Below are 16,541 nucleotides of genomic sequence, written 5' to 3'. Positions count from 1 at the left end.
CACAAAAACACTGGGATCACAACAAAGTGGAAATTTGGTCTATAGGAATTGCCAGAAGTGGGATTCGAACCCACGCCTCCAGGGGAGACTGCGACCTGAACGCAGCGCCTTAGACCGCTCGGCCATCCTGACAAGTGGTAGAGCTGTCTTGACTGTGTTTGCTTGGTTCTTTTGTTGTTGAAAGTGGTCACAAAAACACTGGGATCATAACATAATGGAAATTTGGTCAAAGGGAATTGTTAGAAGTGGGATTTGAACCCACGCCTCCTGGGGAGACTGCGACCTGAACGCAGCGCCTTAGACCGCTCGGCCATCCTGACAACTGCCACCCAGTTCCAGAATATATTTGCTTGGTTCTTTGTTGGTACTTTTATGGTGAAAATAGTAACCACAAAAACACTGGGATACCAACATAATGGAAATTTGGTCAAAGGGAATTGTCAGAAGTGGGATTTGAACCCACGCCTCAAGGGGAGATTGCGACCTGAACGCAGCGCCTTAGACCGCTCAGCCATCCTGACAACCGCCACCCAGTTCCTGAATATATTTGCTTGGTTCTTTGTTGGTACTTTTATGGTGAAAATGGTAACCACAAAAACACTGGGATACCAACATAATGGAAATTTGGTCAAAGGGAACTGGCAGAAGTGGGATTTGAACCCACGCCTCCAGGGGAGACTGCGACCTGAACGCAGCGCCTTAGACCGCTCGGCCATCCTGACAAGTGGTGGCGTTGTCTTGACTGTATTTGCTTGATTCTTTTATTGGTGAAAGTGGTAAAAAAAAACACTGGGATCACAACATAATGGGAATTTGGTCGAAAGGATTTTTGTCAGAAGTGGGATTTGAACCCACGCCTCCAGGAGAGACTGCGACCTTAACGCAGCGCCTTAGACCGCTCGGCCATCCTGACAACTGCCAGCTGTTCCCTGAATATATTTGCTTGGTTCTTTGTTGGTACTTTTATGGTGAAAGTGGTAAGCACAAAAACACTGGGATCACAACAAAATGGAAATTTGGTCACTAGGAATTGTCAGAAGTGGGATTTGAACCCACGCCTCCAGGGGAGATTGCGACCTGAACGCAGCGCCTTAGACCGCTCTGCCATCCTGACAAGTGGTGGCGTTGTCTTGACTGTATTTACTTGATTCTTTTATTGGTGAAAGTGGTAAACAAAAACACTGGGATCACAACATAATAGGAATTTGGTCGAAAGGATTTTTGTCAGAAGTGGGATTTGAACCCACGCCTCCAGGAGAGACTGCGACCTTAACGCAGCGCCTTAGACCGCTCGGCCATCCTGACAACTGCCAGCTGTTCCCTGAATATATTTGCTTGGTTCTTTGTTGGTACTTTTATGGTGAAAGTGGTAACCACAAAAACACTGGGATCACAACAAAATGGAAATTTGGTCAGAAGTAATTGTCAGAAGTGGGATTTGAACCCACGCCTCCAGGGGAGACTGCGACCTGAACGCAGCGCCTTAGACCGCTCGGCCATCCTGACAAGTAGTGGCGTTGTCTTGACTGTATTTGCTTGATTCTTTTATTGGTGAAAGTGGTAAACAAAAACTCTGGGATCACAACATAATGGGAATTTGGTCGAAAGGATTTTTGTCAGAAGTGGGATTTGAACCCACGCCTCCGGGGGTGACTGCTACCTTAACGCAGCACCTTAGACCACTCAGCCATCCTGACAACTGCCTGCTGTTCCCTGAATATATTTGCTTGGTTCTTTGTTGGTACTTTTATTGGTGAATGTGTTGACCACAAAAACACTGGGATCACAACAAAGTGGAAATTTGGTCTATAGGAATTGCCAGAAGTGGGATTCGAACCCACGCCTCCAGGGGAGACTGCGACCTGAACGCAGCGCCTTAGACCGCTCGGCCATCCTGACAAGTGGTAGAGCTGTCTTGACTGTGTTTGCTTGGTTCTTTTGTTGTTGAAAGTGGTCACAAAAACACTGGGATCATAACATAATGGAAATTTGGTCAAAGGGAATTGTCAGAAGTGGGATTTGAACCCACGCCTCCTGGGGAGACTGCGACCTGAACGCAGCGCCTTAGACCGCTCGGCCATCCTGACAACTGCCACCCAGTTCCAGAATATATTTGCTTGGTTCTTTGTTGGTACTTTTATGGTGAAAATAGTAACCACAAAAACACTGGGATACCAACATAATGGAAATTTGGTCAAAGGGAATTGTCAGAAGTGGGATTTGAACCCACGCCTCAAGGGGAGATTGCGACCTGAACGCAGCGCCTTAGACTGCTCAGCCATCCTGACAACCGCCACCCAGTTCCTGAATATATTTGCTTGGTTCTTTGTTGGTACTTTTATGGTGAAAATGGTAACCACAAAAACACTGGGATACCAACATAATGGAAATTTGGTCAAAGGGAACTGGCAGAAGTGGGATTTGAACCCACGCCTCCAGGGGAGACTGCGACCAGAACGCAGCGCCTTAGACCGCTCGGCCATCCTGACAAGTGGTAGAGCCATCTTGACTGTGTTTGCTTGGTTCTTTTGTTGGTGAAAGTGGTCAAAGACAATGGGATCATAAGATAATGGAAATTTGGTCAAAGGGAATTGTCAGAAGTGGGATTTGAACCCACGCCTCCAGGAGAGACTGCGACCTTAACGCAGCACCTTAGACCACTCGGCCATCCTGACAACTGCCAGCTGTTCCCTGAATATATTTGCTTGGTTCTTTGTTGGTACTTTTATGGTGAAAGTGGTAAACACAAAAACACTGGGATCACAACAAAATGGAAATTTGGTCAGAAGTAATTGTCAGAAGTGGGATTTGAACCCACGCCTCCAGGGGAGACTGCGACCTGAACGCAGCGCCTTAGACCGCTCGGCCATCCTGACAACTGCCACCCAGTTCCAGAATATATTTGCTTGGTTCTTTGTTGGTACTTTTATGGTGAAAATAGTAACCACAAAAACACTGGGATACCAACATAATGGAAATTTGGTCAAAGGGAATTGTCAGAAGTGGGATTTGAACCCACGCCTCAAGGGGAGATTGCGACCTGAACGCAGCGCCTTAGACCGCTCGGCCATCCTGACAACTGCCACCCAGTTCCAGAATATATTTGCTTGGTTCTTTGTTGGTACTTTTATGGTGAAAATGGTAACCACAAAAACACTGGGATACCAACATAATGGAAATTTGGTCAAAGGGAACTGGCAGAAGTGGGATTTGAACCCACGCCTCCAGGGGAGACTGCGACCTGAACGCAGCGCCTTAGACCGCTCAGCCATCCTGACAAGTGGTAGAGCCATCTTGACTGTGTTTGCTTGGTTCTTTTGTTGGTGAAAGTGGTCAAAGACAATGGGATCATAAGATAATGGAAATTTGGTCAAAGGGAATTGTCAGAAGTGGGATTTGAACCCACGCCTCCAGGAGAGACTGCGACCTTAACGCAGCACCTTAGACCACTCGGCCATCCTGACAACTGCCAGCTGTTCCCTGAATATATTTGCTTGGTTCTTTGTTGGTACTTTTATGGTGAAAGTGGTAACCACAAAAACACTGGGATCACAACAAAATGGAAATTTGGTCAGAAGTAATTGTCAGAAGTGGAATATGAACCCACGCCTCCAGGGGAGACTGCGACCTAAACGCAGCGCCTTAGACCGCTCGGCCATCCTGACAAGTGGTGGCGTTGTCTTGACTGTATTTGCTTGATTCTTTTATTGGTGAAAGTGGTAAACAAAAACTCTGGGATCACAACATAATGGGAATTTGGTCGAAAGGATTTTTGTCAGAAGTGGGATTTGAACCCACGCCTCCGGGGGTGACTGCTACCTTAACGCAGCACCTTAGACCACTCAGCCATCCTGACAACTGCCTGCTGTTCCCTGAATATATTTGCTTGGTTCTTTGTTGGTACTTTTATTGGTGAATGTGTTGACCACAAAAACACTGGGATCACAACAAAGTGGAAATTTGGTCTATAGGAATTGCCAGAAGTGGGATTCGAACCCACGCCTCCAGGGGAGACTGCGACCTGAACGCAGCGCCTTAGACCACTCGGCCATCCTGACAAGTGGTAGAGCTGTCTTGACTGTGTTTGCTTGGTTCTTTTGTTGTTGAAAGTGGTCACAAAAACACTGGGATCATAACATAATGGAAATTTGGTCAAAGGGAATTGTCAGAAGTGGGATTTGAACCCACGCCTCCTGGGGAGACTGCGACCTGAACGCAGCGCCTTAGACCGCTCGGCCATCCTGACAACTGCCACCCAGTTCCAGAATATATTTGCTTGGTTCTTTGTTGGTACTTTTATGGTGAAAATAGTAACCACAAAAACACTGGGATACCAACATAATGGAAATTTGGTCAAAGGGAATTGTCAGAAGTGGGATTTGAACCCACGCCTCAAGGGGAGATTGCGACCTGAACGCAGCGCCTTAGACCGCTCAGCCATCCTGACAACCGCCACCCAGTTCCTGAATATATTTGCTTGGTTCTTTGTTGGTACTTTTATGGTGAAAATGGTAACCACAAAAACACTGGGATACCAACATAATGGAAATTTGGTCAAAGGGAACTGGCAGAAGTGGGATTTTAACCAACGCCTCCAGGGGAGACTGCGACCTGAACGCAGCGCCTTAGACCGCTCGGCCATCCTGACAAGTGGTAGAGCCATCTTGACTGTGTTTGCTTGGTTCTTTTGTTGGTGAAAGTGGTCACAAAGACACTGGGATCATAACATAATGGAAATTTGGTCAAAGGGAATTGTCAGAAGTGGGATTTGAACCCACGCCTCCAGGAGAGACTGCGACCTTAACGCAGCACCTTAGACCACTCGGCCATCCTGACAACTGCCAGCTGTTCCCTGAATATATTTGCTTGGTTCTTTGTTGGTACTTTTATGGTGAAAGTGGTAACCACAAAAACACTGGTATACCAACATAATGGAAATTTGGTCAGAAGGAATTGTCAGAAGTGGGATTCGAACCCACGCCTCCAGGGGAGACTGCGACCTGAACGCAGCGCCTTAGACCGCTCGGCCATCCTGACAAGTGGTGGCGTTGTCTTGACTGCTTGATTCTTTTATTGGTGAAAGTGGTAAAAAAAAACACGGGGATCACAACATAATGGGAATTTGGTCAAAAGGATTTTTGTCAGAAGTTGGATTTGAACCCACACCCCCAGGGGTGACTGTGACCTTAACGCAGCGCCTTAGACCACTCAGCCATCCTGACAACTGCCTGCTGTTCCCTGAATATATTTGCTTGGTTCTTTGTTGGTACTTTTATTGGTGAATGTGTTGACCACAAAAACACTGGGATCACATCACAATGTTAATTTGTTCATCAGGATTTGTCAGAAGATGCTAAATCACTGGTGTCAAACTCAAGGCCCAGGGACCAGATTTGGTCCTTCACATCACTTTATGTGACCTACAAAGGGAACTTATATTTTCCACGTTTTTTTTTTAATTTTAAGTTTTTTTACAACATCCCTTATTGCAATAATGTAAGGGTTTAACAAATTATTTAATTGTATTGGCTTCTGATTTCAGAATTAGCTGTGCATCAATTGGTTGTGTATACAGTATGCAATATGAGGCGATCATACATTGATATGAGTTCACAGTCATAAAGACCCCCCCTTAGGAGCAACGTAATTATAATGTGGTCAGCAACAAAAATAACCTCTACACCAGTGCTCTAATTTGTATATAGGCCTTAATGTGAATGGTTGTTAGTCAATATGTGCCCTGTTATTGACTGGGGACCAGTCGAGTTGTCTCTCTGCATTATCTACACACACTTTGTAAAAAGGTATAGTGTATATTGATGTGCTGTGCTATAAGGTATTGTTCTGGGTTTGACTTGGCCCTTGGGATGCAGATGCACAGTAGTGGGCAGTGAGAGATCATCAGGTATACAGTATGTCCTCGCGTGGGATGTGGGTGAGCTGTAGCCTAATGGATATAAGTGAGAGACAGGTTTCCCCCAGACAGCCTTTTTGACTTCACATAAATAACTCATCTTAAATAAAAAATTTGTCTTTTTGGATTTCACTAAACATAAATGTCTGCGATAGGCGCAGCCGTAAATTTTGTTGATCCGTCATTCGTCATTTGCCGGGCTGAGGGTTAGTGTTAGCCACCCTTCTTTCATTGTCAGTCTATCATTATTTCAAGCCGGAGGAAAACTCTGATCATCACTCATCACTCCGTGTTTTTATAATCATGCTGCGCGGAGTGTACAAGCAACCTATTTTCTTTTTGAGTTGACACAAACTCAACATAGGGACTATATTTCAACCTTGAAAAGACAACGGATAAAAATGATCCATTAAGTCTTTGAAAAGTGACTTCATTCAGGTTACTACTTTAGATTCAGTAATGGGTTAGATTACTAGTTGCTCAAGATCGCAGCCATTATTGAGCAATACGCTGCATCACTGAGTGCTCTGAACTATGAATTTGGTGACTTTTTTTATGTTCCTTGAGATTTTTGTCATGCAAATTGTGTGCCTGGAAATTGAGGCACAGCCTGTTAAAGCCATCGCCAATTTTCACTCTTGGCTTACATTTGTTTGTTCAGAACAGCAGTCAGGAAAGCATTAAGGAAGGATGTGAAAACGGGCTGGTAGCCAAGCTAACCATTTGTTCCGCTTTTTTTTTTTCTTAATTGTGCGCTCTTGCAACACGTATGTTCACGCTCCCTGGAGATTCTATGAAAAATGTGCCCGTGGCAGAGATGATAGACGTTGACGGAGTATTGAGCTGTCACGCTTTCAGTTTAGCACATGACTGTCGCTGATGAGGCATTTTCGACTTTGCAGGCCTGAACTTAAACAAATGTTTAGTAACAAACCAAGCATGTGTTGTCGGTTCATGGAGGAGAACAGTGAGCCTAATTGAGGAAATGTATCGGAGGGAAACAGGGAGACTTATCTTTGAGCTGCCACGCAGGCTTCTGTCAGGAATTGCATGGAAGAACTAGGATGACCCCACTTTCTAAGAAAAAAAAAAATCATGTTGACTTGTGTTAGTTTAACCGTAATTGCGATGAAATGACAGAGCTGTTCAGAAGAAGCAAATCGAATGATCTGAAAGAATGGGCGGGGGGTTGAACGCATAGTTCCCAATCCAGTATGTTTTGGCTGTCTGCCTGTGTTTGCTCATGTGACTGACGTGACAAATCGTGCGAGAGGGAAAAGCAGAAGCTGAGGGCGAAAATGTAATGGCCGTCTGCAGACAAATGTGAGCCTGAACGCTCTTGTCTGTGAATTGTGCAAAGTAAAAGGGTTCCAAACAAGCTAAGAGGAACTAAAAAAGCGGTAACGGTACAAGGTATTTAGTGACATCTCAGGTTTAACCCTTTATTGGGTAAGGAATCATATTTGGTAACTTTACATCAGTGGTGAACAGTGTGGGCCAGGTAGGAAACCTAAATTATAATATTTGCTCTGTGAAATGTAATCAAATCCTTCCCTGCGGTCCAGACTCTTCATTTGACTTCAGTCTGATTGGTCAGTCAGAGCAAAACTAGCAAAACACACATGTTGCGACCTGCACGGATGAATACATTTCATAATCTGCATCCTGAGTGAGTATGATATATTTTATTTACATTTATGTTTTTGCTACATTTATCGATAAATATTTATTTTGAACTGCTCCAGAGGATTCCATTCTGTCATATTCTCATCCTGTAGTTTGAATGGCAACACAGCTTTATTGCTCCTTCTGCCATCTAGTGGAACGGCATTCAATGGTGTTGTAATTAAAAAAAACAAAAATCTGAGAAATTAAGTGAAATTGGATGATTCCCTGTGCCATCATTGATGAGCTCTAAAAATGTGCTAATATGCGACGTCAACTTGGTTGGGAATCACTGCTTTAAACTATATTCTATTGGCTTTATGAAAGTGTATGCATTTAGATGATAGGTTTCTGTGTGAAAGAACAGAATGATAAATACGGAGTCTTCTTATGTAGCTCAAGTGATATTTTTATGGCAATTGTGTGAAAGAGGTTCCAGCCACCTCCTCAAATATCCTTAGAGTGGCTACTATGTCGATCCTAGTCAAGCAGCCAATCTAATGTGTCATAGATCCTCGGACAATGTATTCTTGGCTCCGATGTTAAGCTAATGGACAAATTTCCTCTCCACACTGAACTTTGTTGTACCTTTCTGCTTGGGGACAGGAAGACTGATGGATGCACAAAAAAAAAAAAAAAAAAGGCCTGCCATGAACACAAAATCGTTTGCAATTCTGTAAGTTTTTAAAATGCACTGTAAAAAAATAGAAAAGAAGAGAAAAAAAAACATTAGTGCGGGCCTTTTATATACTACCTCCTACTTAGTTTTACCTAAATGCACAGATAAACGCAAAACACTAATTAGCCTTTTTCATTTGGTGCACTCATAGTATTTAATTCAATCATATAGCATTTTATACATGTAGTTGTCCTGTGCATTCTTACTTATTTTGTGCAATTTTGATAATTAATTAGCTTTCTCAATTTCTTATGGCGTGCTGTGAAATATGTGTAATTGTGTTTAAAATAATAATATGGTGAATGATTTTTGAAGGTTATTTTTAAAAAGTCATTTATTTAGAATTGAGTAGCATTGACTCAAAAGTATGACTTGTATCGTATTTAAAGACCAAATGTGGGCTCCTGGGGGAGAGCATATCAGAATGCCTGCTACAGTGGATTAACATTTCTGACAAATGTGTCAGAAATATTTTTATATTTAGAAATTTTATCTAAACCGAACATGCAATTTCACTTTCGTGTCGCGTATGGACTTTATAAGCCATCAAAGCTGGGGGCCGGATCCAGAAATCATTGAGTCTGTGTGTGGTTACCAAGGACACTGAGTGAAGCAGACAGAAACAAAAGCACATTAAAACGATTTTCACTCTGAAATGTGAATGTGTCCATCACACAATCCAGTATACGTTCAGCCTAAAAGCCATTAATCACAAAAGGAAAATGATCTGAACAAAGTCCAAATCCACGTTAGAGTGACATGTTGAAAATGCCGGAGAAAAAAAACTTGACATTTAAAAGCAAAAGTATTCTCAAGTGCACCTCTCAGAATTGGCTGTGTTCGTGTGTTTTAATAGCATCAAGACAAAAACATTTGACTGGTACCAATTACCGACATAAGTACTCTGTTTTGTTTGATTAAGAAACACTTTGAATGATGCTTTCGCTTGGAAAGGGGGGGATTGTTTGTTCCACGACCTTCTCCTACTTTTTTATTCAGGGTGGATGAATCTGTGTGGGATGTGTATGTGTTGCTCTGATGATTACTGTGGTTGGAAGGATTCTCTTAACCTTGAAGAAAAACCACAAGTTCTATGTACTGAGCCGACATGACACTTCTGTTATACCAACACAAAATTGGCCCTCTCGCTGCCTTCCCCTTGTTATACTGTCAATGAATAAAAGATGATGATTTTAATATGAAATGTTGGACAGTGTAAGGTGAAGCAAGGTGCACATGTATATGCATTGTGTCTAAACTTGGAAGCTGAAGGTTTTTCTGTTTAATGTGTTCAGTTCAGACAGATTTGTTTCTTGGATAGGACAAGCAGAATCATTCTGGTGGTATCACTCATTGCAGCTTTTTATAGTGCAAGCCACAAGCCAGCTCCGATGAAATATATTAAAATGCTTATCATGAGCAGGGGTGCGGAGAGCTGGGCCCGTACCCAACTGACTTTGGGCAAAAGGCAGACTACACACTGGACAGGCCACTCGTCAATCACACAGCACATATAAAGACAGAGAACGATTCACACTCACACTAACATCTCTGCATAGGAACTGAAGTAACACTGAATACCATGTATCTATTTATCTATCTATCTGTCTATCTATCTATCGATCTATTGAGAGAGAGAGACTGAGAGAGAGAGTGAGAGAGAGTGAGAGAGAGAGAGAGAGAGAGAAAGAGGCCTCAGAGGTCATGTGTTCGATTCCGTCTCCGGCCTTCCATGTTCTCCCCGTGCCTGGGTGGGTTTCCGCCGGGTACTCCAGTTTTCCTTCCACATTCCAAAAACATGCATGGCAAGTTAATTAGACACTCAAAATTGCTTAACCCTAACCCTTGACCCAAACCCGAACCCGACCCCTAAGGTTAATCCTAAAGCCCAAACCCTAAACTTTACCCATCACCCCAACCCGAACCCTACCCCTAAACCCTAACCCTAATCTTAACCCTTAAATCTAACTCTTAACCCAAACCCTAAACCCTAAACCATAAACTCTAAACCCTAACCTAACCCGTAACCCTTAACCCTAACCCAGATCCTGCCCTTTGCATTGTGTGTTAAAGCCATCGTAAACAGATACAATGAAGGAACACACGCATTCCTAGTGTTCCAGATAAACCGTTGGCAATAAAGTGTTCTACTAGCCTGTGAAATATTGAATTACTGTGTGTTATTCTGAACTTACTCTTTTAACAGGTAACTTCAGATAAAGTATTGGAAACAAATTTTTGCACAAAACTTCCACGAATATTGTGCTTTATTTGTTTGGATTGACCTTTTCATTTATGACCGACTCGCCTCACAGCTCAAAGGGAAGATCTCGCGTCACGTGTCTAACCTCTTTGAACTCCACTACTTCATTGAGGAGCCTCCTATATCCGCAGCCCAATTAATGCTATGAATATCATCTCATGGTCTGTAAATTTCTTTGACTACATTGTAAGGGATCTGAGACGCAAGCGTGACATTGACGATTCACTGCATCAAGTAGGAGCCCTAATGAGAATAATTTTGAATACTGAAAAGTAAAGGTTATTTTAAATGAATACCTTTCTGACATTATCAACAAAAGAAAAACCTGAGCAGAATTGATTTTGTAAAGACAGAATGTTCTACACAGCACTCATCAGATGCCATTGGTCACTCTCATCTTAGATTGGTTTCTGTTTTATTGGCAGGATAATTCAATGCGTACCGCTTTCCTCGGGATCCAAATTCAGTGTTACCGTGCAGTCTCCGGCGGGGTAATAATAAAGAGAATTTTCCTTAAATTAGTGAAACAAAAAGCAAGAGATAGCATCACAATGTCTCTGACCCAAAGTGACCCTGTATGACTCACTATTCCAGGTTTCTCGCAAGTAGCGCACAAATACAGACATGCTTTTTGTCTCAGGGGTGCTTTGTTTTTATTGATTCACCTTTTGCACACCCTGAACACTCAGTTCAAGGACACAGAACATAGTCATCACAATAGCTTTGCTATAGTTTAAAGACAACTTATTCTTAAGAGCACTTTAAAGATAGTGTGAAGTAAACTTTGCCAACCATCTTTTGCGCAATACTAATGGGGAACACTAAAACTTACTTTCATTTCGTAGGAACACACTTAAAAATTAAAATGCATGTATGTCAATCTCCGGTAATTTTTGTCATTTTTGAGTTTGTTCCAATCCCACAACGCGTCAGAAAAGTTCCCTGCACATTACTAGCTAACAGTTGAACAGCAGACCTGCGAACAAGTCCAAACAAAACAATGAACAATATTCGTGGGGGAACAGCTGTTGCCAGCCTGTGAATAACGAAAATGAGAATATGGTTGACATTGACATTATAAAGCATTTTTTAACAAAAAAAAAATAAAATGCAGGGGATGTTGCCAAATAACAGTTTCTTTTAAAAGCGGGTATTGCACCCTACCCCCAAAAAAGAAATAAATAATTCTACAGGTGGTGTTAACATGGGAGAGTTATATGTCATTATTAGCCATGTTGCAAGCAGTTAAATGATTAAAAAAAAAATCAATCAGTTTGTTAAATCGAGGTTCCACTATATTCTGATTTTCAAGTATTGTTTGGTCATTTATATATTTTCCTTGTATAAATTAAGGTTTGTGAAGACCAATTATGACATTGTCATTGTAATTTGTTATGGCAACTGAATAATATAATATGCATTAACAATATATCCTTTATTTAATACCTTATACATTGTTTTTTTTTTTTTTTTACTCAAAGAACTATGTTAACAATATAACTATATTATTTCAGCCATGTCCGAAAACATTCGTTGTGGGCTTGTTGGAAGTAGAATATTATAAATCTTGAGAAATCAATGCTTGTTTTAAATACTAACTGCAAGTTATTGATCTGTGTTCCATCAGCATGAGCAGCTAAAGGTTTCATTAGTTTATCTATCCATCCCCCTCCCCCCACCTCCGGTAAAGATAGATTCTCCTCTGCATGATAGCGTCATGCCTCAGCCACACCTTTTTTCTCCTCCACTCATCTGTTTACTGAGCCCTTTCTGCACCTCTGCATATTTTCTAAATTGCTTCTTGCTCCCATCATCCTTCCACTTCCTCTCCTTTCCTCTCTTCTCCTGCTCTTACCGCAGCGTGGCTCTCATTGACGTTTTTTTTCCTGTCTGATGCAGATTTCACAAGGAGAGTGCACTGGGCTGTGGCGCTGATCTTCTCTCTGCTTTCATACTTACTAGGTTGGCTCACATTTGAATGACTGGCCCTGCATGGAGATCCCCACACAAGTCTTGCTCGTTAATATTTTAATTAAAAGAGATGTCGAGAATGACGTACATTTTGTTTCCGTAATGCATAAATTGTCTTAACAGAAAATGAGGACATGTTTGACCTCAAATTTCTTTTCGGATATTTCCATGGTAAATGCAGTGAAACTCCCCAAAAGTGATCCAATTTGGACATCAATGAAACAGAGAAAAAAGAAATATGTTATCATGCATGACATCAGCTAATCTCATGAGAATGATCTTGATCTTCTAAATCGGGGGTGGGCAAACTTTTTGATTGGCGGGCCACAATGGGTTCTAAAATTTGTCAGAGGGGCCGGACCAGGAGCAGATGGATGGAGTGTTTTGGTAACCTCACCTCATCGGAGAAAAAAATACATTTAATTTTAAATGAAAATGAACAAAAGCATAAGAACAAAATATATGTCTTTGACACACCACAGTATTTAGAAAATAAAACATTAACAAGGTTTATTCAATTAATTTTTCTAAAGTCCGGCGGACCGCATCAAAACGTTTAATGGGCCGCATGTGGCCCCCTGGACCGTATTTTGCCCACACTTGTTCTAAATGGTTTACAACACCCAGGTGCATTGCTTTTACTTTGCCTTTTTGTGTGTAATGCATCCACAAAATCATACCAGAGCAAAACTGTGCCAATAACCGTAAAAGAGAAAATGAAATCTTTTTGTGACATTAAGAAGCTCAGCAGCAATACTTTCGCACTCACAAAATAATTCTACCAAGATGATTATTGAAACTACATACGCTACACAACCATTTTTCTGTCTGCCTCAAAATTGTTGGGTTCACGTTGTGACCGTCCAGTCTTGCCATGTGGAATTCACACGTTTTTCCTGTGTAAAAAGTAAAACAAATACCAAAAACATACAGAAGTTCATCCTTTGATTCTTGCTCAACTAACAGCTGAGTCAGACTTTTCCTCTTAAATGTTGGTTTCCAAATTCTATGACCTGAGGGGGACATGACTAGAGGTTCCACTGTAGACTGATGTTTGCCTCAGTACAGCTCCTCTACTCACCCCTCCTCTGCACGCTTCTTTCAATCCCGTACTCAGCCTTTTCAAGGCCCTAGGAGCGAGGGTGGGGTGGGGGTGGGAGGTTTAGGTTTGACAAACAAAGGTGGGGAAAGGCTTAGTGTTTGGGAAATTACAGTTTGAAATGACTAGCATCATCTCACAAGCCCTGAACTTGATCGGTGTAACAGCAAGGTCAGCGAGAGGTAAGAGCGAAGAAAAATACAAGCTAAAAGTGGGGGTGAGCAGAAAGCAATGGGAGAGAAAGACAGGACATGAAGCTATAATATGAGATAAAAGATAAGTAAGCAAGAAAGAAGTGACATCTTTGAGGGATGAATGCGTCCCAAGGAAGAGGAGGAGGGTGGTGACGGAGATAAAAGGCCCGTGAGGTTGTGTGCTGACAATTGCATCATGCTTCTGAGTCACCATTTTATGTTGTAGCATTAGGGCTGAAGGAAGGTAATTGCACCTAAATCTCTCCAGATCCATTTGCTCACTTCATTTGCCACTTCAAACTGAGGAAACAATTGAACACCAGCAAGACTATGAAGATGACCGACAACACAACTGTTGCATGAGCCGAAAGTCGTTCATTATTTGGTTTTGTTGAAAAATTAAACAATACCAAATAAACAGCAATAATTGGTTAATAAATAGTAATAATTGGTTAATAAATAGTGATGAGGAAAAATATTTGCAATAAACAATTTTAGATGTAATTGATAGATACAAGCAGCTGAAATGAGTTTCCATCGCAGGGTGTCCCTTAGAGATAAGGTGAGCCGCTGCTCCTCCGCATTAAAAGGAGCCAGATGAGTAGGCTCGGGCATCTTGTCAGGATGCCACCTAGACGTATCCCTGCTTAGGGCATGTCCAACTGGTAGGAGACCCAGAGGACGACATGGTAGAGAGACTATGACGCTTCGGGATCCCCCAGGAGGAGTTGGACAATGTGGCTGGGGAGAGGGAAGTCTGGGCTTCCCTGCTTAAGCCGATAACACCGCTACCTGACCTCGGATAAGTGGAAGAGAATGAATGAATTTTCAATAGAAAAATAAATTTTAAAATATTAAAATATTCAATAACTGCAGCCCCAATATTGATGTAAAATTCTACCAAAAGGGGAACAAGTAGTTGAAAAAAAGAATTGAATTCGGCTGAATTGTCTTACTAGTGAAGATGAAGCGCATAGCAGTACATGGACCTTAATCTGGATATCAAGGATATCAAAATAATTCTCAAATGGCTTTCCATAATTATGGTTGGCAAATATTAGCAATCACCTCCAGGAAATGAGAGCTAAGGAGGGATTTACAAGGACATCAGGGCATACAAAGGGACATAAGAGCGTATCAACCAGTTTTTCAATTTACCTCAATTGACAAAAGACTCGACGAGGGGCAAATAAAGGGTGGGCGCCATGACAACCTGTAGTCTCACGCAGGGGAAAAAAATAATGGCCTGGAAGTTGCATACATTAACATGATTTAGGTCGATGACGCTAGCTGTTGTGCGAATCAGAATTTCCAACTGCCTTTAAAGCGATGGAAAGGAAATTGAGTTTTGAAGTATGACCTTGTTTAAAGATCACGTCATGAATACAATACAACTGTGCCATCATACTTTTGCGGCTGAAACTCAAGAAAACGAATGCCTCTGAGTCACTTTTTCCACAGCTTTTAGTAACAACTGTCTCCACAGAAGGTACAACTATTTATCTTGAAGCCAAAAAATATTCATACTCCGGCTACACTTGACGTTAAAGCAAGTATTTATAAGTATTTATTTCTTGTCGAGTTGGCAAGACGAGACTAGATCACTCCAGGCATTGATATTCAGGCTAAACGACTAGATTAAGTCAGGTTGGCCAGGGGGGAACATGTCAGGATGGCCGAGCGGTCTAAGGCGCTGCGTTCAGGTCGCAGTCTCCCCTGGAGGCGTGGGTTCGAATCCCACTTCTGACATATATATTTTGCAAATTTCCCCATTGTGGGACTAATTCTTTATCTTTATAGAAATTGTGTTTGTTCTGTGTTTCCCCTGTTTCCCTTTTTACGTCTTGCTCAATAGGCTTTTGTTTCCAGCTGTTCTTGTCAGCACTGTCGCTTCAGTTAACCTATTGGCTCCCTCCAGCTGCTCTTGTTTTGTCTAAGTGTACTTCATTGTCTCATATGCTTGATTGTATTTCGTTCACTGGTTTCTTTTTGCCTTGGCCAGCTTGTTGTCTCGATTTTACCCCACAATGTGTAAATAACCATTTTCCTGGAAAAAAAAAGCACTCTGATTAGATTAATGTGTTCATGACTGAATGCTAAGAAGACGGTGAATGTATCGAATGCAAAAAAAAAAAAATATATATATATATATGTATATATATATATATATATATATCGAAACCCATGGCTGATGATTGTAGTTCTTTTTGGTAGGCGCTTCACCGCCAAGCCCATCGGCATGTTGAAATGTTCGGCAGAGTTGAAGAAGAAAGTCAGTTGAATTTATTCACCAATTGACAGAGGGTTCTACCTTTGTGCTAAAAATAATAACGTGTGCTCGCATTTTCACTTTCAACGCAGGTAAGCTTTTAAATGTAAACATTACTATTAGTTTATGCAACGAGAAGTTTTTCATTGCCACTAGTGATTGGCAGTTGGTCTCTCCGCATAGCCTTCCCTTTCGTGTTTATGTACTTGGACTTTTAGAGGCCCGATCGTCATCATCCAGGATGTCTTCGGTACCACATGGGCTCTACAGAAAAACAAAATGTCACTCTTTCTGGACAAAGAGCTTAGGTATGAATTCATTGTGTATTTTTATAACATACAACACATCTGAATGGGAGTGACATCAAACTGACCTGTGGTGGTGACTGTCAACACTGTATTGTAATCAGTGCAGCAACTCTCGCCCATTGCATTGAGTGCACTGACAGGGACTTTTGGTGGTTGCAGAATAGTCACAGTGAAAATTG

General features: G+C 41.8%; 17 non-coding genes across 17 annotated transcripts; 1 reads left to right on the top strand and 16 right to left on the bottom strand.

The window, feature by feature from the left end:
- Positions 1-49: 49 nt before the first annotated feature.
- On the bottom strand, positions 50-132 carry trnal-cag (transfer RNA leucine (anticodon CAG)). Its single transcript has one exon. It is a non-coding gene; the product is annotated as a tRNA-Leu (tRNA).
- A 507-nt stretch (positions 133-639) lies between these two features.
- trnal-cag (transfer RNA leucine (anticodon CAG)) lies at positions 640-722 on the bottom strand. The gene has a single exon. It is a non-coding gene; the product is annotated as a tRNA-Leu (tRNA).
- A 108-nt stretch (positions 723-830) lies between these two features.
- Positions 831-913, bottom strand: trnal-aag (transfer RNA leucine (anticodon AAG)). The gene has a single exon. It is a non-coding gene; the product is annotated as a tRNA-Leu (tRNA).
- A 309-nt stretch (positions 914-1,222) lies between these two features.
- On the bottom strand, positions 1,223-1,305 carry trnal-aag (transfer RNA leucine (anticodon AAG)). The gene has a single exon. It is a non-coding gene; the product is annotated as a tRNA-Leu (tRNA).
- Positions 1,306-1,423: 118 nt separating this feature from the next.
- Positions 1,424-1,506, bottom strand: trnal-cag (transfer RNA leucine (anticodon CAG)). The gene has a single exon. It is a non-coding gene; the product is annotated as a tRNA-Leu (tRNA).
- Positions 1,507-1,816: 310 nt separating this feature from the next.
- trnal-cag (transfer RNA leucine (anticodon CAG)) lies at positions 1,817-1,899 on the bottom strand. The gene has a single exon. It is a non-coding gene; the product is annotated as a tRNA-Leu (tRNA).
- A 105-nt stretch (positions 1,900-2,004) lies between these two features.
- Positions 2,005-2,087, bottom strand: trnal-cag (transfer RNA leucine (anticodon CAG)). The gene has a single exon. It is a non-coding gene; the product is annotated as a tRNA-Leu (tRNA).
- Positions 2,088-2,406: 319 nt separating this feature from the next.
- trnaq-cug (transfer RNA glutamine (anticodon CUG)) lies at positions 2,407-2,489 on the bottom strand. The gene has a single exon. It is a non-coding gene; the product is annotated as a tRNA-Gln (tRNA).
- Positions 2,490-2,592: 103 nt separating this feature from the next.
- Positions 2,593-2,675, bottom strand: trnal-aag (transfer RNA leucine (anticodon AAG)). Its single transcript has one exon. It is a non-coding gene; the product is annotated as a tRNA-Leu (tRNA).
- Positions 2,676-2,793: 118 nt separating this feature from the next.
- Positions 2,794-2,876, bottom strand: trnal-cag (transfer RNA leucine (anticodon CAG)). Its single transcript has one exon. It is a non-coding gene; the product is annotated as a tRNA-Leu (tRNA).
- Positions 2,877-3,381: 505 nt separating this feature from the next.
- On the bottom strand, positions 3,382-3,464 carry trnal-aag (transfer RNA leucine (anticodon AAG)). The gene has a single exon. It is a non-coding gene; the product is annotated as a tRNA-Leu (tRNA).
- A 118-nt stretch (positions 3,465-3,582) lies between these two features.
- trnal-uag (transfer RNA leucine (anticodon UAG)) lies at positions 3,583-3,665 on the bottom strand. Its single transcript has one exon. It is a non-coding gene; the product is annotated as a tRNA-Leu (tRNA).
- A 310-nt stretch (positions 3,666-3,975) lies between these two features.
- Positions 3,976-4,058, bottom strand: trnal-cag (transfer RNA leucine (anticodon CAG)). Its single transcript has one exon. It is a non-coding gene; the product is annotated as a tRNA-Leu (tRNA).
- Positions 4,059-4,163: 105 nt separating this feature from the next.
- Positions 4,164-4,246, bottom strand: trnal-cag (transfer RNA leucine (anticodon CAG)). The gene has a single exon. It is a non-coding gene; the product is annotated as a tRNA-Leu (tRNA).
- Positions 4,247-4,753: 507 nt separating this feature from the next.
- Positions 4,754-4,836, bottom strand: trnal-aag (transfer RNA leucine (anticodon AAG)). The gene has a single exon. It is a non-coding gene; the product is annotated as a tRNA-Leu (tRNA).
- Positions 4,837-4,954: 118 nt separating this feature from the next.
- trnal-cag (transfer RNA leucine (anticodon CAG)) lies at positions 4,955-5,037 on the bottom strand. Its single transcript has one exon. It is a non-coding gene; the product is annotated as a tRNA-Leu (tRNA).
- A 10,414-nt stretch (positions 5,038-15,451) lies between these two features.
- trnal-cag (transfer RNA leucine (anticodon CAG)) lies at positions 15,452-15,534 on the top strand. The gene has a single exon. It is a non-coding gene; the product is annotated as a tRNA-Leu (tRNA).
- Positions 15,535-16,541: the final 1,007 nt, after the last annotated feature.

This window comes from Idiotropiscis lumnitzeri, chromosome 10 (assembly GCF_059441095.1).
Source record: "Idiotropiscis lumnitzeri isolate Australia: NSW breed Sydney's pygmy pipehorse chromosome 10, RoL_Ilum_1.0, whole genome shotgun sequence".
Taxonomy (NCBI): Eukaryota; Metazoa; Chordata; class Actinopteri; order Syngnathiformes; family Syngnathidae; genus Idiotropiscis; species Idiotropiscis lumnitzeri.
Note: the sequence above shows the minus strand (reverse complement) of the source record. Positions and strands in the feature narration are given on the sequence as shown.